Source organism: Microcaecilia unicolor, chromosome 10 (assembly GCF_901765095.1).
Source record: "Microcaecilia unicolor chromosome 10, aMicUni1.1, whole genome shotgun sequence".
Classification (NCBI taxonomy): Eukaryota; Metazoa; Chordata; class Amphibia; order Gymnophiona; family Siphonopidae; genus Microcaecilia; species Microcaecilia unicolor.
Window position 1 is genome coordinate 16553184 of NC_044040.1, and position 22347 is coordinate 16575530.

The window sequence follows — 22347 nt, forward strand, 5'->3', positions numbered from 1 at the left end:
GTATATACTATGTAAACTACTTTGAATGTAGTTGCAAAAACCTCAGAAAGGCGGTATATCAAGTCCCAGTTCCCTTTCCCTATTTGAGATTCTACATGGAATGTTGCTATTCTAGTAGCAACATTCCATGTAGAAGGCTGCGCAGGCTTCTGTTTCTGTGAGTCTGACGTCCTGCACGTGCAGGATGTCAGACTCACAGAAACAGAAGCCTGCGCGGCCGCATTGCTGATCTGCAAGGGCAGGCTTCTACATGGAATGTTGCTAGTGGAGGAGTAGCCTAGTGGTTAGTGCAGCGGACTTTGATCCTGGGGAACTGAGTTCAATTCCCACTGCAGCTCCTTGTGACTCTGGGCAAGTCACTTAACCCTCCATTGCCCCTGGTACAAAATAAGTACCTGAATATATGTAAACTGCTTTGAATGTAGTTGCGAAATACCACAGAAAGGCGGTATATCAAGTCCAATTTCCCTTTCCCTATTTGAGATTCTACATGGAATGTTGATGTTGCTACTATTCGAGATTCTACATGGAATGTTGTTAGTGGAGGAGTAGCCTAGTGGTTAGTGCAGTGGACTTTGATCCTGGGGAACTGCAGCTCCTTGTGACTGTGGGCAAGTCACTTAACCCTCCATCGTCCCAGGTACAAATAAGTACCTGTATATACTATGTAAGCCACATTGAACCTGCTGATGAGCGGGAAAGCGCGGGATACAAATGTAATTAATAAATAAATAAAATATTACTCTGAGGCATCACATCTGCTGTCTTGACATCAAATAGGAGACATGCCATCGCAAAACAGTACTACCTAGCCCTGTATCCTTTAGGTTTTGCAACTGGGTCAAACAGAGCTGTGAAGTGAACAATTACAAGCAAATAAGCACAGCTACAGCTGTCTGACCCACCATTGACAGTATCCAATGACTTCATTATTAACATTTCAAGACGTAAGTTTAATACAAAACTCATGCTACCATTCATCAAGAATACATTTCTCCTCAACATAGATATCCAATTCTTCATGTTCTATGTTTGTTTGCAAAAGATTAGGCATCCTTGGTCAAATTAACTGTTTCCTTGAATCCCTAAGTGAAGAAACGCTGACACATCATCTACATGGTATTACAAGGTTAACTAACATTTTTCTTTACATTTTAATGCATCACACTATTTAATTGCTGATTAAAATAGTTTAAAAAATTAATATTGTAGGTGCAAAAGTTTGGACACCCTGCCAATTGATTTGCTGCAGCTTCTTTTGGGTTCTTATTGAGACCCAAAAGGTTTTGTGCCTTGTTAGGCCTTCGGTTAGGTGAAGAGAATTCCGCAGTTGAACATATCCTATTAGCTTGTGATGGTTTGTTCTGTCTACTTTCAACAACCAGGGGCTCCTCTGAACAGCTCTCTGAACATTTATTTTAAAAACTTAGTCTATTTCAACTGTTGGAAACATTTTGCAAAGAAATGTGGGACTGTTGAAGTCAAAAAACAAGATAAGAACATACTGGGATAGACTGAACATCCATCAAGCCCAGTATCCTGTTTCCAACAGTGGCTAATCCAGGTCACAAGTACCTGGCAGAAACCCAAACAATAGTAACATTCCATGTAGAACCCCAAAGAGTAGCAAGATTCTAGAATTCTAAAGAATAACAAGATCCATGCAGAATTTCAAAGTGTAGCAACATTCTATATAGAATCCCAAAGACTAGCAAGATTCCATTCAGAATCCTAAGTACATAAGTATTGACACACTGGGACAGACCGAAGGTCCATCAAGCCCAGCATCCTGTTTCCAACAGTGGCTAATCCAGGTCACAAGTACCTGGCAAAATCCCAAAAGAGTAAAACAGATTTTTATGCTGCTTATCCTAGAAATATGTAGTGGATTTTCCCAAGCCCATCTTTCTAGTGGCTTATGAACTTTTCTTTTAAGACATTATCCAAACCTCACAATCTAAGTTTATACCTGAGGCAATGGAGGGTTAGGTGACATGCCCATTGCATGCCCCTTAGTTTTAGTATTTTTGGAAAGAGTAAAAAAGCGATTCACATCTTCTTATTCCACTCCACTCAGTATTTTATAGACTTCTGTCATATCGCAGCCATCTCTGCTCCAAGCTGAAGAGCCCTAGCTGCTTTAGCCTTTCCTCATCCCATCTCCTTTATCATTTTTGTCACCTTTCTCTGTACCTTTTCTAATTTCGCTATATCTTTTTTGAGATGCAGTGACCAGAATTGGACACAGTATTTGGGGTGTGGTTGCACCATGTCGTGATACAAAGACATTATAACATTCTCATTTTTGGGAGCCATGGGAAGACCAGGTCCTACTACAGGACCACCATCCAGCACTCACACACAACAAACAGACATGGCTAGATGGACAAACAGACTAGACCTCCAACAATGGGCAGCACCACCCGACACAAAGCACATCTAAAAATGGAACTATGCAACCTCAGGTTGACCTATAAAGAGATGCAAGGTTGTAATGTTTTTTTCCATCTCTTGTATTTTATATTACAAAGTCCAAAATCAATAAAGATCATTTAAAAGTTAAAAGGTTTGGAGTCTCAAAACCAGGAGGCTGCAGGACTGAGGCGGAACCAGTTGTCATATCACGTTAGGAACTGCCAGCTCCGCTTGTGCCCAGCACAGGCACCAACTGACCACATTACAAAATTGAACTGAGCTGGGAACTGCGTTTGCATGTTTCTTAATCTTTGAGAATCTAAAGTAACTATAGTTATTTGAGAGGCCAAAGTATATCAGAAAGGTTAGGGCTCTTCAGCTTGGAGAAAAGGCGGCTGAGGGGTGATATGATAGAAGTCTACAAGATAATGAGCGGAGTAGAACGGACAGATGTGAAGCGTTTGTTTACACTTTCAAACAACAACAAAACCAGGGGACACAAGATGAAGCTAGAATATGGTAGATTTAAAACAAATAGGAGGAAGTTTTTCTTTACTCAGCGTGTAGTTGGACTCTGGAACTCGTTGCCGGAGAATTTAGTGACAGCAGCTGGCCTTACGGAATTTAAAGGGGGTTTGGACAGATTCCTGAAGGAAAAGTCCATTGAACATTATTAATTGTTTTTTTTTCTTTTGGGGGGGGGGGGTTGCCGGGTTCTTGAAGCCTGTATTGGCCACTGTCAGAGACAGGATGCTGGGCTCGATGGACCCTTGGTCTTTTCCCAGTATGGCGGTACTTATGTAAATGCCATAAAAGGTCATGGGGAAGGGAGAAGAGCAGAAGCCAGGAGAAGCAACTTTTGTGCACATGGTTGACTTTTTGGTTAAACTGTCAAAAAGCTTCTTACCATAGATAAAAATTCAATCACCTTTTACCGGGATGGGCCACAATTATCACTCATTTGAAACCAGTGCAGCTAATAGAGTGTTTTATCATGCCAGTCAGTCTTTGCTTTGTTCATTATTTAGTGTTTGCTAAGCTGATGGCACTTCTAGGACTCTCTCCTTATCTCCCCTGCCTCAGAATTGGATTTTATATTATCCAAGCAGTCAGGTATGACAAGTCATTTTCTTTTTTCTTGTCTTTTAAGGGAAGACAAACCTAATTTTTTTTTTTTTGTGACAGTGGCATTTAAGGATTAAAGTTCCTTGGATGTATCTGAATTAAGAAGTGTAACCATGCAGTGTTTTTATTTTCCAACGATGATGGCGTTTTCTTTCAATTTGTGCTTTCTATTTTGCCTTTTAATGCTCCCTGCATTAGCTGTATTTCCTTTGCCCCATCCCTTCAGCCTTTTTTCTGCCATTTGTGCCGGGATCATTCTTAACATCAGAGAATTATATCCAGCTGTATTTGGCTGGCATAGCCAGGAGCAGGGTAAGGGCCATGTATTTGATATACCGTCTTTCTGTGCTACAACCAAAGTAGAGGGGTTCACAGTCTAAGTTTTGTACATAGAGCAGTGGAGGGTTAAGTGACTTGCCTAGGGTCGCAAGGAGCCACAGTGGGAATTGAACCCAGTTCTCCTTGTTCTCAGCCCACTGCTCTAACCATTAGTCTACCATTAGATCAGTGGTTAGTGGAGTGGACTGGGAACCAAGGGACACAGGTTCAAGGCCCACTTCAACACTTTGTGGGGTGGTAGATTTAGGAGTAATGTCAGGAAATTCTTTTTCATGGAGAGGGTGGTTGATGCCTGGAATGCCCTCCTGAGGGATGAGGTGGAGAAAAAAAACCATGATGAAATTCAAAAAGAACAAAGCTGGTTGTATTGAGTGGTGTTTTAGATGGTAACTCTGGCTGTGAAGAACTAAGGCTGATGCTGGGCAGGCTTCTACGGTCTGAGTCTCGTATATGTCAATGTAGGGTGGAACCTTTACTGCAGGCCCTCATTTTATTTGCATGGAGATTATATCCTCAAGAGTAATATTGGTTTGGTTTACCAAGTCTTGGATACTTACTATGATTCAGTACAGCATAATGTTACATCAAATGAGAGATCTTCCCTGGGATGCTTTCAGAGTAGGCTTGAATGATGTCATGTGCTATTAATTCACAGACCAAAGCTGGAGAGGGCTTTGACAAACTCCAGTAGTTTGGAAGGTAAGGACAGTGCCAGGCAGACTTTACGGTCTGTGTCCCGCAGTTGACAAGACAGATTTGGATAGGCTGGAGTAGGCTTCGACGGCAACTCCAGTAGTTGGAAACTAAGGACAAGGCCGGGCGGACTTCAGTGGTCTATGCCCCAAAAATGCCAAAGAGAAACCCTTATCGTGGCAGTATTATAAACATGTTTAGATGGCTTTGAGATCTTGAATTTCCACCAGATTTTGGCAAGAATTATAGACCTCCTTCTTTGTATTCTTGTATATTTTGTTACCATAACCTATTTATCTGATGTATTTCATGGATGACAATACCTGTTCTGTCTTTTAACTGATGTTTGTTATGTAAGCTACATTGAGCCTGAGCTTAATTCGGGATAATGCAGGATAAAAATGTTGCAAATAAATAAATATCACATTCATTGCTGGTTTAATCATGACTCGATAATGAGTGTGACTGTTGGGTAGACTGGATGGACCGTTCAGGTCTTTATCTGCTGTCATTTACTGTGTTACTTCTTGCCAGATCTTGTTTGTATGTAATGTAAATCTAAATGCTCTTTTTGTTGCTGTTTTCACATTGGTTACCAGTCAGAGCTGGGGTAATCTTTAAAATCTGCGTGTTACCCCTAGTAGAATTGCCTCTACTCATTGCTATTGAGGGGGTGAGGGACTATCTCGTTCTTCACTTTCCCAGTTGCAAAAGGGTGGTTTTGTTAGGGGTATTTACCTGAGATCTCACCTTTGCTGGTCTTGGCCTATAATAATATGGATTTTAGCCTGAGCCTGTAGCCATCAGAAACCAGCTTAGTTACAAAGGAACATTACTGCTGAGAGTTGCAAGATGATTTCATCCAAGGACATATTCTGTGTTGCAGACTTGCCTGCTATCTCCTGGGAAGATTGGAGGAGAGAGTCACGCATGGCTCCAGGAGTATCTGAACAGACAGGGAGGGTTGCTTGCCATCGATAACAGAACAGTTTCATGGCTACATACAACAAAGGCTCGCTTCATGGCCATGAAGCTGGCTGAACATTATCAAGCTCATTTTCAAAGCACTTAGCCTCCCAAAGTTCCATAGAAACCTATGGAACTTAGCCTCCCAAAGTGCTTTGAAAATATGCCTCTATGTCACCATATGTGATTGGTCCACAGGTATCATCTGACCCTTGGATACCAAAAAGTTTGGACTGAAGAGGAGAATCAGGGAGACGACCGGAGGATTTGCAGGTGAACAGAACGCTCGAAATAACCGGAGACTGGTTTTCCTAACACCAGTGAACTGCGTGCCTTGTAACCAACTGACAAGGCCCGCTCAGCTACAATATCAGGCCTTATCTAAGACTGTACCATTTGCATCCAGAATTCAAATCTCGGACCTTATTCCTGGACTGAGAGACTCGCTGAGAATTCAGCTCGAGTCTAGAGGAGAAATCCGCTTCGGAACCACTGGAAGTCTGTCACAGACTGCAGGGTGAGATCAGGATTTATTCCTATGGCCAGGGGGATAATTAGTCCTTGCCTTTATTCTGTGACAGATGGGTTATGTCATGACTTATGGTCTGTGAATTTAGCTGCTACGGTATTTTGCATAAGACGTGGTATAACTTCTGATGCTAATCATTAGGATTTCAGTACTGTAATTGGTTGTGTAATCACTCAGTCCATTAGGATATTCATATGTCATTACCTATATTTTGGTTATAATCTCTTTGTATAGCAAGTTATTGTATTTTGCTTGGCATTTTGCTGCAGAACTATTTTTATACATATATTTTTCTTTACATAATAAATAATATATATATTCCTTCTATGGCATGGTTCCTTTTTCCAGCACAGCTAGCTTGTCATTGGGCTAAAGAGGTACGCTCCCCTAGACACGAGTCCAGGATATTGCTATTTAGTGTTCTGTCAGCTAAATACCTCTAGTATAGAACATACCCTACAGTTTATAAATCAGCTTTTGCTACAGGTTTTTAGTGTAACACGACTAAGTGATAGAATGCTTTACATAAGAATATTCATTGTGAATCCCTGTCTGAGAAGTTTCACAAAAAATTGAAATGTAAGAAATTTCTTCTGTTAGATGTGTCTTGACAGTGCCCCACATTTTGCTGCTTCTTTTCTCAACTTCTTGTTCTCTCTAAGAATTTTTCTATCTAACTTATTATCTTTGCTTCAATCATGTATCTTGATCTTTTTTATATACGCCACATAGAACCGAATTTGAAATTTGGATTTTTGTACAGTTATCTTGCTTATCTTTTCTCAGTTTTGTGTCCTGGTCTTCCTCCTATTGTGGGCTTGATATATGTTATTGAGATATTTCTTTTTCTTTATTATTTGTAATTTAATTTATTATAGTTTGTATCTTTAGCATTTATAAATATTAATGGTGTCCTTGGCATATAGTAATTGGGTGTAAAGGATACCGGGACAAAGGTCACATTCCTGTCACATCTCCTTCCCCTTCTCCTCCCCTCCTCCCCATCCCAACTGAGGCCCAGATGCACTAAACCTTAACAACCCTTTAACGACCCTGTAATGAAAAAATTTTCAACCGTAGCATGCATTAAAGGCCATTTTCCGACGACGCTAGCAGCTAACGAAAACGGAATGCAAACGAGTAACTACCATTGAAATGTGGACAATTCGGGATGCACTAACCATACCGACGACTGCAACGAATCATTTACCGTGATAAATTTAATTTGAGGTCAGACCTGTCGTCAAGGGCTCAGCTGTCATCTCCCCGCTTCCCCCTGCACCATAAAAATCCAAGCTGGCATGTTTAAAAGTGAGATTAAATAAAAATGCTACCAATAAAGAACGCCAAGGTGGATGCAGTACTTCCTGGGCTTCCCCCTGCATTAAGAAAAGCAAAACAAAAATCGAAGGGAGGGGGCAAAGGCGCTCGTCAGGAGCGTCTTGTATGGATGGCCTTGCCCCCCCCCCCCCCCCCGCTGCTCCCCGCTTCCCCCTGCACGAAAAATCCAAATTTTAGCAGCCCCAGTCCCCCCTCCCTTCCTGTTCCTTTCTCAGTACTCTCCCACAGCTCCGCCTCCCGCCATCCTCCGCCCCGCCCCCTGAGGTTGTTGCCTTTTTTGTTTTTTTATTTTGATTAGTGCAGGGGGAAGCGGGGAGCCACATGTTTGTGTTGTGGTTTGTTTTTTGTTTTGACGTTTGTGGCATGCGCAGAGCAGCCAGCATAACGCTTGGCTGCTCTGCACATGCTTTAAGGGTCGATTACCGACAGGGATTACAAATCTTTGATACATTGTACTTTTAAATACCGTAACGAACATGTGCGCCTTGTTTTTTTGGTGCATTCTTCGTTTTTTCAAATTCGTTAAGGACTTTAACGTTTTAGATTGTTTAACGTTTGACACCCAGAGTCACATTGGCAGTACAGACTCAGGCCCAGATGCATCAACCCGAGGTTCTGCTAATCTGTTTTAAAGAGAAGCTTTCCCAAAATACTGTATGTACATTCTTCTATTTAAATGACTTTGGTAACATCTGAAATGAATTTCTTGAGCAAGGTGACTTGACGTTTCCCCGTTGTATTTTGATCATATCCAGTGCCATGTCTTATTTCCTTGGAGATGGTACTTCTGCAGGTGATTGAAGGTAGTTATCCGCTTTTGATAATGCTATTGTGCCCGAGGAATCAGAGGTAATCAAAGAATCGTGGTGTTTAAAAGTAGGCAGAAGCAGTCATCCCTGGCTTCTTTAGCATGACACACAAATCTTGTATAGAACAGCAGTATGCCTCAGCTTTGCCGGTGGTTTTCCTTTCTCAGAAGCAGATGCAATGTCGGATCCTGAACCTGACTATAGTTAACTCAGTCTTTCACATCCCATGCTAGATTTATTCTAAACAAGCAGATTACCAGAAAGATGTACAGGTTCTCTTCATCACAGGGTTTCAACTACTCAAATGCAAGCTCCCTAAGGGCATGGGGCAGTAAGATGTCATATCTTGGTGGGTGGGAATATATTAAAGCTTTTTCCACATGTAAAGCAGTGTATGTGGTTATAATAAATAGACAAACACTTGAGGGATCACAGATTAGAAGATGAAAGTTGAATTGGGAACCTCAAGAAGTCAAACTTGGCATGCAGCACAACATGGGAGAAATAAAACCAGAAATTCAATCCTCTTGTGCTGAATGAAGTACAAAGACATTCATAATGCATATTTCCCAAAGCTAACATATTCCACTTAATAAATTCAAAATAAAACACTGGTCACAGACCTGCATAGAGCAAACAGACAGATACACACACGCAGTTAACTTCATGAGGCGTTCTCTGCCGGTGCTCTTTAACACGCATCCCCTATCCCCAGTTTTGCCACAACCCTATCTCTGATGGGTTGCCTTCTTAGTAATTCAGATGTGTACATTCATTTTATTTGTTATACTGTTAAACCCAGTAACCGAACCGTAGAGTTGTCTTAATGGTTGCTTTGTATACCTTGGAACAGTGGCATCCCGGGCTAGATTCTATATATGGTACCTGAAATTCCACGCGGAAAAAAAATAGGCCTAGGTGTATTCTGTAAACTGCGCCTACATTTTACAGAATAGGTTTACATTTCCAAGTGGTATATTTATTATTAGGATTTATTTACCGCCTTTTTGAAAGAATTCACTCAAGGCAGTGTACAGTAAGAATAGATCAAACATGAGCAATAGGCAATTACAACAGTAAAAATATTCAAATAACAATACACTGCTTACAATATACTACTTACAAAGTCAACACAATACGTAATAGAAGTTTTAATAAACAATGTAGGGTATAAGGAAAGATGGAACTTATAGATAGGAAAAAAAGTAAGATGAGTTAGAAAATAAGGTGACTAATTTAAAGAAAGGTGCACATGAAGTCAGTGAGATGATTAAATATGATCTCAACTAGGGTAGGAGTGGATAAACATGTCCTGCTGCAGTATTTGCAGCCCGTGGCAGTCCTTGTGTGTGTGAGTGAGATTACAAGTTAGTCACTTCTTCCATTAAAGGCCCGGTTGAAGACCCAAGAATATGCCGAGCGCCTCTCCATTCGGCCAAATTCAGTTGCAGCCATTTATGCCACGTTTTGCTTGCCATAAATCCCAATTTGTAAATTAAGCACAGAGTGGGTGTGTTTTATAACAATGCGTCTAGATTTTTGAAATGCCCACGCCCCCTTTTCAACTATGCAACTTAGAATTTGCGCACACCACGATACAGAATACGCTTAGCGAGTTGTGCATGTAAATCTTCATCCCAATTAGTGCTGATAATTGCTTGTTAACATCCAATTGACAGTGTTGATTAGCTAGTTAATCAGTTAAGTTATGTGCATTGTTATAAAATATGCTTCGATTTCCCCATGGAAATAAAGGTGCGATATATAGAATCCGGAAGTCTGTGTGTAAAATCTAGGCTTTGAAAAGAGCACTACCAAAACATTTGGGTTGACTTGGAAAGAATAATAAAATGAAACCAAGTATGACACTGTGTTAAATCATTAGTTGTCACCATAGGATCCAGCGGGTGCTGAGCACCCACCAGTACTGAGCAAGCTCCTTCACTGGTTCCTGGAAATGGTAATTTGGATTGTGTTCAGTACCCCCAAATGATTATGAAAGGTTGGCACCTATGCTTGTCACTGTCAAGAGATTTCAAGGTGCCCCTTTCTTCCCTTTCCAGGTGCATGCACATGCACGCACACACACAGTGCCCCTTTCCTCCCTTTCCAGGTCAAAGAGACAGCGCGCACACACGCACAGGTACATTGGAAAGAATTCCTTGTGCCATGCTCTGCATGCTTTCCCCACTTGTTAATCTTCATCTGTTCCTAAATTAGTGGCTGCAGTACTGTCCCTTTACCCCTTTTCATCCCTCTTTATATTTTTCTGATCCCTTATTAGGCAAAAAAAAAAAAAAACTTCAAAGATAGTTGCAAGATCTACAACCAGAGATAGGATTTTTATTGTAATGAGTAAGCCTTCCTGTTAACAGCAAATTCGTGTGTTATTTAAACTGATGCATTTTTCTGCACCCGAATGTACGCACACCGTCAGGGTGAATTTATTTGACTCCAAAGTGCCATATCTATCAAACTTAAGCTTTAGAATAAGTCGAAAAGAGGGTGAGTAAATCTTCCTTCCAGCCAAGCTCTGCTTTACTTCTCTTTGACTTGCAGCCTATCTTGCAGGGCCGATTTCACACCGACATCTGGTTTTACAGACTATTTATTAATAGATAACTTTATTTAAAAGTCTGAATAATTAAAGACCATAAATGTCTGGGTGACCTCTAGCAGCACAAGTAAGCGTGCTGGGTACAGACACTTCATTAATGCAATAAATGTTGAATTTGTATTCCAAACATAAATCTGAGCTTAATGTGAAACATATACCATTAGCTTAAAGTACTAAATTTTGAGTGTCTGCAATTTCAGATGAATTCTCTTTGATCAGGTTCAGCACAGATAAAAATAAAAGAACTTAAAAGGCCTCTGCGCTGTTATATCATCATCAGATTTTCCGTTTCAAACATTTTAAATAGATACAGGTATGTGTATGTTCCTGGTAAAACATCTTTACAACCTTGCACATTTTTTTTACAATCTGCTGTCTAAAAAATGCGATTCAGAATTGCATGAATGAGGGAGTTTCTTCCACGATCCGTGCAGTGTACTGTCAGAATGAAAGAATCCCACTGCATGGCATGTCTCTCGCAACCTTGGTTTCCCAGCTGAATTCTGAGACTGCGTTCTAAACTTGCCTTTTTGCTGAATTCTGAGCCTTTTTGTTATCAATAGAAATCAAACAAAATAAAACATGGAAAAGAAAATAAGATGATACCTTTTTTATTGGACATAACTTAATACATTTCTTGATTAGCTTTCGAAGGTTGCCCTTCTTCCTCAGATCGGAAATAAGCAAATGTGCTAGCTGACAGTGTATATAAGTGAAAACATTCAAGCATTACTATGACAGTCTGACAGGGTGGGAGGATGGGGGTGGGTCGGAGGTATGCATGGGGACATCAAAGCATATCATTGATATTCTAACAGGATGGGTGTGGATAGGTGAGGGGTGGGGTGATCAACAGAGACATACAGCTTTATGGTTTATAATGGGCTAGGAACCCCAGATCCTTGTTAAGTCCTTTCTGTTGGGTGTTAAAATATTCAATCATTCTGACTTCAAAGGTCTTACGTTCTTGTATGGTTTTAAAGTTACCTTTCAGGATTCTCACTGTGAAGTCACTGGTACAGTGTCCTGGTCCTGTAAAATGTTGACCAACAGGCGTGGGAACCCTACTGGCACCAGTATTGTTCATGTGATGTCTATGTAAATTGAACCTTGTCTTAAGCATCTGGCCTTTTTCTCCAATATAGCATCCTTCGTTGCATTTTTTACACTGAATGATATATACCACATTTGTAGATGAGCAAGTGAAAGATCCCTTTATGTTGAATATCTTTCCTTTGTGGATGACTTTGGGGTCCTGTGAAATATTTTGGCATAGTTTGCAACTGGATAAATTACAGGGAAGTGTGCCCTTCTGTTCCTTTTCAGTCTGTGGTGGAAGTTTACTTCTGATTAGCTTGTGTTTTAAGTTGGGTGGCTGTCGGAAGGCCAGTACTGGTGGGGATGAGCCTTTTTGCAAACCCCAGGCCACTCAGCATTAATGCTGATCAAATGCTCTACTTCCCAATGGTTCTCTCCATTGCAACGGCATCAGCTTCTGCTTCATCTGTGACCACAACTGGCTTACTTCAGTTTAGGATAGGCTCAATCCAGTTTAGGATAAGCTGGAAAGGGCTTCATTGAACAGTGCTGGGCAGACTTTTATGGTCTGGGTCCCACAAATGACAAGACGGATTTGGATAGGCTGGAGTGGGCTTTGACGGCAACTCCAGTAGGTGGAACATAATGACAGGGCCGGGCGGACTTCTATGGTCTAAGTCCCAGAAACTCCAAAGAAAGACTCGTTATCAAGTATATAATATCAACATTCATTGTTCATTTAATCATGAATTGATAATGAACAGTCTATCCAGTCTGTTGGGCAGACTGGATAGACTGTTCAGGTCTTTAACTGCCATCACTTACTATGTTATTATGGGACCCTTTTACCAAGCTGCAGGAAAAAGGGCCCCGCGCTGGTGACAGGGGCCATTTTTCTCGCGTGCCAGGGCCCTTTTTGCTGCAACGAGTAAAAAGACCCCAGGCACACATGGCCATGCGGTAAGAGAACTCTTACCGCATGTCCATGCGATGGGGAACCCTTTCCGCCACCCATTGAGATGGCAATAAGGGCTCCTGTGCTAACCAGGCAGTGAGCAGCCATGCCTGATTACTTCCGGGTTACCTCCGTGCAAGCCATTTCCGGGGGTTTTCTTTTTCCCCAGAAATGGATCACCTCTTTGGCATCAGGTTCTTTGATCTCATAACCAGTCCATTCCTGTCCCCATGCAAACAAAAAAAAACCCTGTCTGGGTCAATATTTCAACCCCCATGGTCAGCTGGTGTTCATATAGCCAAATAATTTAATTTAGGGCAGCCCATTTTTTGGCCTACATTAACTGCTTAAGGGGCCTTTTTACTAAGGTGTGTTGAAAAATGGCCTGCGCTGGTGTAGATTCGTGTATTGGACGCGCACAGGTCCATTTTTCAGCGCACCTGCAAAAAGGGCCTTTTTTTTGGCCTAAAATGGACAGGCGGCAAAATAGAAATTAGTGCATGTCCATTTTGGGCCTGAGACCTTAATGCCACCCATTGGCTTAGCGGTAAAGTCTTGACGCATTAACCGGGTGGTAATTGTAAGCACGTGTCCACTGCCGATTACCACCCAGTTAGTGCCGCACTCCAGAAAATTTCCAGAACGCGTAGTGGACACGTGTAAAAAATGAAATTACCGCCCAGGCCACACGGTAGCTGGGCGGTAGTTCCAAAGTGGCACGCATTGGGTGCGCATAGGCACCTACGCGGCTTAGTAAAAGGGCCCCTAAGTATTTGAATAGCAGCCGAATTTTGTTGTCTATATAATAATTCTCACCTCCAACGTTCTGAAGCTGCCTGGGACCGTGGCTTCCGCCAGAGGTGGTCTGCGTCTTGCAGTAGATAACACTGACGTCACTAGCCTGGAAGCATTGAAGAGCAAGCAGGGTGAGCGAGTCTGCTGCCTTCCCTTCTCTTCGCTCTGAGCGAACAGAAGGGAAGGCAGCAGACTCGCTCACCCTGCTTGCTCTCCAATGCTGCCGCCGGGACCCCGGTAAGAGAGGGGAAGAGGGGGGTTGGCGATTTTGGAGGGGAGGGACGACAGAGTGAAGGACAGTGACAGAGGGAGGGTGGAAGCCATGGAAATCGGAGGGGAGGAAAGGGGGCCATGGGACTTGGAGGGGACACAGGGAGAGAGCAAGGGGGGGAGGAAAACCTTGCTAGCGCCCTTTTCCTTTCATACAGAAACAGGCCTTTTTTACTAGTTAAATATATAATTTGGCAGAAAACCCACACTCTGCTATGACATCATATGACAGCAGCTGAAAATTCACAGATGGGGTGCCTACACATTTAGGGCCAGGTTCTATTAATGGCAGCAATAAAATTTGGCTCTCAGTGCTATTCTATAAAGGGCGGGAGTGGAGGAGTGGCCTAGTGGTTACAGCACTGGTCTTGCAATCCAGAGGTGGCTGGTTCAAGTCCCCCTGCTGCTCCTTGTGATCTTGGGCAAGTCACTTAACCCTCCATTGCCTCAGGTACAAACTTTGGATATTTCTCTGTCCCAGGAGGGCTCACAATCTGAGTACCTGAATGTAACTCACCTTGAGCTACTACTGAAAAAGCTGTGAGCAAAATCTAAATAAATGCTGTAACACTGTGTGCATCTTTTGTGAACACCCGCTGACCCACCCATGCCCCTTCCATGGCTACGCCCCCTTTTGAGTGGCACGTGATCCAATTTAGGCAAATATTGTTTCAGAATAGCATGTAGCCCAATCGGCACCCAAAACATAATTAGTCCCAATTAAGTGCTTGTTAGCTCTAATAAGTCATTGGAGCTCATTAACTAATTATTGGGTGCCTATCTGGGATTTGCAGCCAACTTGTGTGACCTGTATAGAATCCAGGAGTTTGGGGCTAATTCTATAATCTGGAATGGCGAATGCCATAACGCTACATTGTAAGCCACATTGAGCCTGCAAATAGGTGGGGAAAATGTGAGATACAAATGCAACAAATAAAAAAATAAAATAAAGTGTCACCTAGTTCTAGGTAGCAGGAATATGTGTAAATGGTGGAATTCTACTCGTTGAGATGCACAGCCTCTTATAGAACACCATCTAGCAGAAAAGTACACGCCGTGATTTGATGGTCTGTACATTGCTAGTGCATAAATTGTACTTGCTAACATTTAGGTGCAAATATTTACAGCGAGTAAGGGGCTAGTGTATTCAATTGTGCCTTTTTGTCTATTTGTCCTAAGTCCACCTTACCACCAAGGGAGGCCAACGCTGCCACCTGCACCCGCAGGGAATTATAGGCCAAGCCTTTTTGTACACCTTCCTGCAAAAAGTCCAGAATCGGCGAGACAGGAGCCCACATTGGAGCAATGGCTCTGGAAGCACACCAAGACTCAAACAGGCACCAAATCCTGGCATATGCCACGGAAGTGGACCGCTTGCGGGCTTGCAGGAGAGTGGAAATAACTTTATCCCTCAATTGCACCCTCTCAATAGCCATGCCGTAAGACCAAAGCGGCCGGCGGCCTCCATGGCTGCCGGTCCCTGAGTCAACAGGTTCGGTACCAGAGGTAACGGCAGAGGAGTCTCCAGGAGCATCTGTCGGAGGTCTGCATACCAAGGTCTCCTTGGCCAATCCGGGGCGATGAGGACCACTTCTCCTGGGTGCAGCCGAATCCGCAAGAGCAGGCGCCCTATCAAGGGCCATGGGGGAAACACATAAAGAAGACCCGGAGGCCAGGGTTGAGCCAAGGCATCCAACCCCGCCGAGCGAGGATCTCTCCGTCTGCTGAAGAAGCACGGGACTTTGGTATTGGCACTTGTCGCCATTAGATCCATCACGGGCTTGCCCCATTTGGCACAGATCTGCAGGAATACTTCGTCTGCCAGATTCCATTCTGCTGGATCGATCTGATGCCTGCTCAGATAATCGGCCTGCACATTGCTCTGACCTGCAATATGAGCTGCCGACAGACACTGAAGATGCAGCTCGGCCCAGTGGCAAATCAGTTCGGCCTGCGCGGCTAGTGCTCTGCACCTTGTTCCACCTTGTCGATTTATATACTTTTCTGTATAGAATAGACTTAACATAGGTGCCATGACCAGCGGCTGCTAAATGTTTAAGTGTCTTTGAATATTGGGTCACTAATTATCAATCCACGAGAACAGGCTTTTCCTTTTAGAGTTAGGAACAAGATTAATACACATGTACTCCATTTCTCCTGCTGCATTATATACCCAATAAATACAGACCCTGCATTGAGCCTGCACCTCCCCCCCCCCCCCCCCCCCCACTTCCATGCAAAGGTTTACAACTTTTTCCATCTCTCTGACCTTTCTATTCCTTCTTCAGCTTCTAAACGTGGATCCCGTAAGTCTCATTTATGTGGTCTAATAACATTTTGTTTACTGTTCATATCATATTAATTATAATCCGCTTCATGCTGAGAATACTGAATATTTTTCTCTTCTTTCTGTAAACTGTGTGTGTACATAAAATATGTCCCTTAATTTGTCACATTTTTTTATGCACTATCTGCTCAGCTGGCCATTATTTGTTAGGAAGTTGCTGTGTCTGCCACCAGCCATTACCATTCTCTAAACAGATTCTGTGCAACTTCTTTGCAATATTTTACAGTTATCTTGTGAGCTGTCTGTAGCGCAAGCCCTACGGTTGGTTGTCTAATATAAATGTGCTCGAGATTATTTATTTGTTGCATTTGTATCCCACATTTTCCCACCTATTTGCAGGCTCAATGTGGCTTACATTATGCCGTAGTGGCGATCGCCATTATCAAAATGAGAAATACAGAGTGGTATTGCATTAAAGTCCATAAGTGAGAGAGTACTTTAAGCAGTCAGGTATAGAGAATTCATTTCTGGAATGAGCAATAAAGTGGTATTGCGTTAAAGGAAGTGGAGGAGTGGCCTAGTGGTTAGGGTGGTGGACTTTGGTCCTGGGGAACTGAGGAACTGAGTTCGATTCCCACTCCAGGCACAGGCAGCTCCTTGTGACTCTGGGCAAGTCACTTAACCCTCCATTGCCCCATGTAAGCCGCATTGAGCCTGCCATGAGTGGGAAAACGCGGGGTACAAATGCAACAAAAATAAAATAGATACTGTTGGAGATTCTACATGGAATGTTGCTATTCCACTAGCAACATTCCATGTAGAAGGCTGTGCAGGACGTCAGACTCAGAAGCAGAAGCCTGCGCGGCCACATTGGTGATCTGCAAGGGCCGACTTCTACATGGAATGTTGCTAGTGGAATAGCAACATTCGATGTAGAATCTCAAATAGTAGCAACAGTGGAGGAGTGGCCTAGTGGTTAGGGTGGTGGACTTTGGTCCTGAGGAACTGAGTTCGATTCCCATTTCAGGCACAGGCAGCTCCTTGTGACTCTGGGCAAGTCCCATTGCCCCATGGAAGCCGCATTGAGCCTGCCATGAGTGGGAAAGCGCGGGGTACAAATGTAACAAAAATAAAATAGATACTATTGGAGATTCTACATGGAATGTTGCTACTATTGGAGATTCTACATGGAATGTTGCTATTCCACTAGCAACATTCCATGTAGAAGGCTGCGCAGGCTTATGTTTCTGTGAGTACGTGCAGGACGTCAAACTCACAGAAGCAGAAGCCTGCGCGGCCACCATTGGTGATCTTCCACTAGCAACATTCCATGTAGAATCTCAAATAGTAGTCCTGAGGAACTGAGTTCGATTCCCACTTCAAGCAAAGGCAGCTCCTTGTGACTCTGTGCAAGTCACTTAACCCTCCATTGCCCCATGTAAGCCGCATTGAGCCTGCCATGAGTGGGAAAGCGCAGGGTACAAATGTAACAAAAATAAATAATATGCTATGTTTCAGTGTCTACACAATACATAATAAAACATTTCCACAGCCTAGGGTATAAGCAAAGATGAAGCGTATAGATAGATAAGATAGAGTAACAGGAGTAAGAAAAATAAGGAGATTAATTTAAAGAAAGTTGCAAATGAGGTCAGAAAGGTGCTTGAGCATTACCTTACCTAGGGTAGGAGTGGATAAACATGTCCTGCTTATAGTATGTGCAGCCAGTATGGAGTATTTGGTTTTTGTTCTGGTTGATATTGCCACTATTAAAGATCAGATTTTGATTTTTTTTCAATTTCATAATACTGCACTGGTAGAAGATGTTATTTAGATAAAGTTGATTTGTTTTTTAATTAATTAGTATTTAGACACACTTCATTGTTGAACGTTTGAGTGATATGTCCGTATTTAAGTAGTATGCCTAACAGAGTTGAACTGAGCTGGTGTGAGCTCCTTGGTAAAAGGGACTCTGGTGGGCCCCTGGGTGGGATTTCCCACTTACTGCTCCTCTGTATTCTTCTTAGCTGGAATCCCTCACGGAGAGAGTAGTGGATGCTTGGAATGCCCTCCCGCGGGAGGTGGTGGAAATGAAAACGGTAACGGAATTCAAACATGCGTGGGATAAACTTAAAGGAATCCTGTGCAGAAGGAATGGATCCTCAGGAGCTTAGTCAAGAACGGGAGGCGGGGCTGGTGGTAGGGAGGCGGGGATAGTGCTGGGCAGACTTATACGGTCTGTGCCAGAGCCGGTGGTGGGAAGCGGGACTGGCGGTTGGGAGGCGGGGATAGTGCTGGGCAGACTTGTACGGTCTGTGCCAGAGCCGGTGGTTGGGAGGCAGGGCTGGTGGTTGGGAGGTGAGGATAGAGCTGGGCAGACTTATACGGTCTGTGCCAGAGCCGGTGGTGGGAGGCGGGGCTGATGGTTGGGAGGCGGGGATAGTGCTGGGCAGACTTATACGGTCTGTGCCAGAGGCGGTGGTGGGAGGCGGGACTGATGGTTGGGATGCGGGGATAGTGCTGGGCAGACTTATACGGTCTGTGCCAGAGCTGGTGGTGGGAGGCGGGGATAGTGCTGGGCAGACTTATACGGTCTGTGCCCTGAAGAGCACAGGTACAAATCAAAGTAGGGTATACACAAAAAGTAGCACATATGAGTTATCTTGTTGGGCAGACTGGATGGATCGTGCAGGTCTTTTTCTGCCGTCATCTACTATGTTACTATGTTACCTCCTGTCTGGACCCTTTCGTGGAGAGGAAGACATAGCACTTTCCTTATACTGGGATTTTCTACTTCCCTCCAAAAGCTCCTAATTGAATCCTATTCAGTCAAAATCTCTGAATATACCACTGTAAAGGGGTCCGCTTCCTCCGCTCTGGGTTGGGGCCGGCAGCCCTGTTAGGCTCACAGGTTTCCAGCAAAGAACCAGACTGCCATATGGACTTAAGACCAGAGTGCTTTATTCTCAATTCAGTTCCACTCTCAAAATTGAAGTGCAGTCCACAAACAGGGCTCAGGCCAGGTTCCAAACTCCAGCCAACATTCAGTTCCTTAGCAGTTCAGGCCCACTTCCTTTGCACTACCTTCCCCTCTCCCTCAGAAGGGCTCAGTCAAAGTTCAGCCTGCTGTTCTATACATCTCAATAATTCAACCCTTTCACAAACAGTCTCTTCAAAGGAAATCACTACTTAATGCCCCTGTCCTCTTCACAAGCACCCAGGAGGACCCTGTACCAAACAGGGCTGGCAGCTTTCCTCCTACCTCACAGCACCACACCCCTGTGGCCTCTCATACTGCCTTCATGTGCTGGACAGGACTACATTTACAGTCTCACACTCCATGGCAGCTTACTGTTCCCCCCCAGGGAAGCTCCAGTGGTAGGCCCTTCCTGTCCTCCACCTACTCCATGGCAGCTTCTCTCTCAATCAGTTTCCTCTCCCTCCTGGTGGCTGGGAGCCACCCAGAAATCTCTCCCTCCTCTCACAGCTGGAGGGAATTATATACTGGCGATGCAGCTAAGGGACTGAGCTTCACCTCCCCTTCTCCCTCTAGTGGGGAAAGGAGTAACTGGCTCCCCTAGCACTGAGTCACTGCTCCCCCTGCTGGGGTTGGAAATCCATTCCACCCTTTTGGGGCTACCCTCCTCTCTCCTGCTTGCAAGGGCTTCTGGGAACCGTAGTTCGGGGATTAGCTGCTTCTCTGTGGGGCACCGAGTGCTAGCTTTGTCACAACCACCTACTGTTATGTTTTGATTGGCATCTGCTTGAAGAACCAGAATGTTTTGTCTGCAACTGCAGTGACACAGCATTCGTAATTATCTTCTTTAGTTTCAATATTTAGTAATATTTTATGGGATGAATTACTTTTTTAGGGCCTCTTATCAAGCCGCACTCGCGGTTCCCAGTGCGACAATGCCGACAAAGCCCATTCACTTTGAAAGGGCTCTGTCGGCATTGCTGCACAGATTGCTAAGAGGCCCTAAGTAAATTATAGCTGGGGTTTACTTATATATCTTTTTTTGTCTCTAAAGCTGCAATATGCATCTAAAATGCACAGCTATTGGGTGTCAGGAGATAGACCTGCTCTGAATTACTGAAGTTTGACCACATTTTTATTTTAAACTACAAGGCGTGTTTCTTGCTGATAATCCTGTCCTTGAGGCAGCGTGTTTGCAGAAACTAATGGAAAACAAACCACTTTTAAAGGAGTTATGGGCCTCTTTAAGAGCGCTAATTTCTTTGAGAAATTTATGCCTGCCAGCAGAGGCAGCTGCAGAGCACCACAGGCAGATTTAACGAGACAATTCATTAACCAGGGAGTGTACACATGCCATAAAGAACATTAATTCGTAAAATGAAAAACTAATAGAGTGTTTAGCCGGCACTTTATCACTGGTGACAGTCTGTATTCTCTTTATCATTAGTGCTCACAGATTGAGATGGGGGGGGGGGGGCAGCCCCTGGTTTATCTCTGCTCATCTCAAATAATTCCCATCACTCCCTTGGCCCTGCTCTCATACTGTTTTACTGCTTTGGGTCTCCCCCCCCCCTCTCCCCCCCCCATATGTTTGTTTTATTTTTATGATAGTTCACACCACTGGCAGAGTAAGAAGTATAAAACCACAGCAGTTACAATACTGAGAAATTCTGATGTTTTTTGTTGATCCTTCAGAGAGCAATTTTCAAAGTCATTTAGGGAGGGGAGTTATTGAGGCCTGGTAAAAGTTGGATTCCCATGGTATATGCATAGCACTGATTGCGAGCAACCTCACAAGCAGCATTTTGTCATGGTGCCAGGAGCGTTGGGCCGCAAAGCCATTGGCACCCAGCTCACTCAAAGCACAAACACCCTTCCGAGGCCCTTCCCCCACAGAAGGGTCCCCTCAAAATCTGAACTCCCCCATCCTGCTTCCTCGCAAGTCAAGTGCCCCCTCAGAAGTCCTTTCCAACACTGGAAGATTCCACCCCCCCCCCCCCCCATCCTCTTGTGATTTAACAACTTTGAATAACTTTGTGTTGTTACCAAATTTAATTACCTCACTAGTTACTCCCATCTCTAGATCATTTATAAATATGTTAAAAAAAACAACAGTCCCAGTGCAGACTCCTGGAGAACCCCACTATCTGCTCTTCTCCATTGAGAATACTGACCATTTAACCCTACTTCACCTGCACTGTCAACTAATGAACTTTAACACAATACCACTTGATTTTTTCCACGTAAAAAAACTTGTACACTTGACTTCTTAATTTACTTTATCTTGTTCGAACTTTAATACCACTATGTATTTCTTGATCCAGAATTGGCGATCGCCATTACGGTACAATGTAAGCCACATTGAACCTGCAAATAGGTGGGATAATGTGGGATACAAATGCAACAAAATAAATAGTACAGACAGCCCCTCTGCTAGGCCCCCCCCCCCACAGGCCTACTGTAACAGTTCCCTGGTGTCTGGTTGGGTCCAAGCAAGAGCGATCCCCAGTCGCTCCTGCCCTTGCCAGCTCTGGGATCCAAAATGTCGCTGCGGAGCCCCTAGCAGTAGCCTTGAAGTACTTCTTCGAGGGGTCATGTTTCCAAATAAGGGCAGAGAAGCTTTTGATTGGGGTTATTTTTCAGTGATGTGCACTCTGTGTTAAGCACAAGCCATGTTATAGTATTTACATGGTAATGAGCTATTTTATGTGCATTTGCATATTTTGTATCTCATTACTATGTATCTCAGGTAACCTAATGTTGCTTTAGGGCACTAAAACCAATGATAGAGCCTTTTAACATGCATTAAGGGGCACAACTCTATGAATAACCACACAAACTATAGATGCCCTCTCCACATTGTAACTGCACCAAAATGTAAATTGTAAGCCACTTTGAACCGAAATTTGTTTTTGGATAGTAGTGGGATACAAGAATGCATAAATAAATAAAATGTAATGAGTTAGTGTCCTCCCCCTTAACTGGATAAATCAGCCTGTCTAAAATGACTCTGACAGCTGCTAAAATATATATGTGCAGGGTTCACAGTGTGCTCTCTTTTAGCCACATTAAAAAAAAAGACATCTCTGAAGGCGTGTTTAGGTCGGAGAATTAAAATACTTGTACAGAATGGCATTTTCAAATCTGCACCTCTAGTTTGTACCCCTTTCCCAAACCTATAGATGCAAAAT

General features: G+C 43.5%; 1 protein-coding gene across 1 annotated transcript in view; it reads left to right on the forward strand.

Moving 5' to 3' along the window:
• EXOC4 (exocyst complex component 4) overlaps positions 1-22347 on the forward strand; it is a 635584-nt gene that overhangs the window by 535677 nt on the left and 77560 nt on the right. The window lies entirely within an intron of this gene.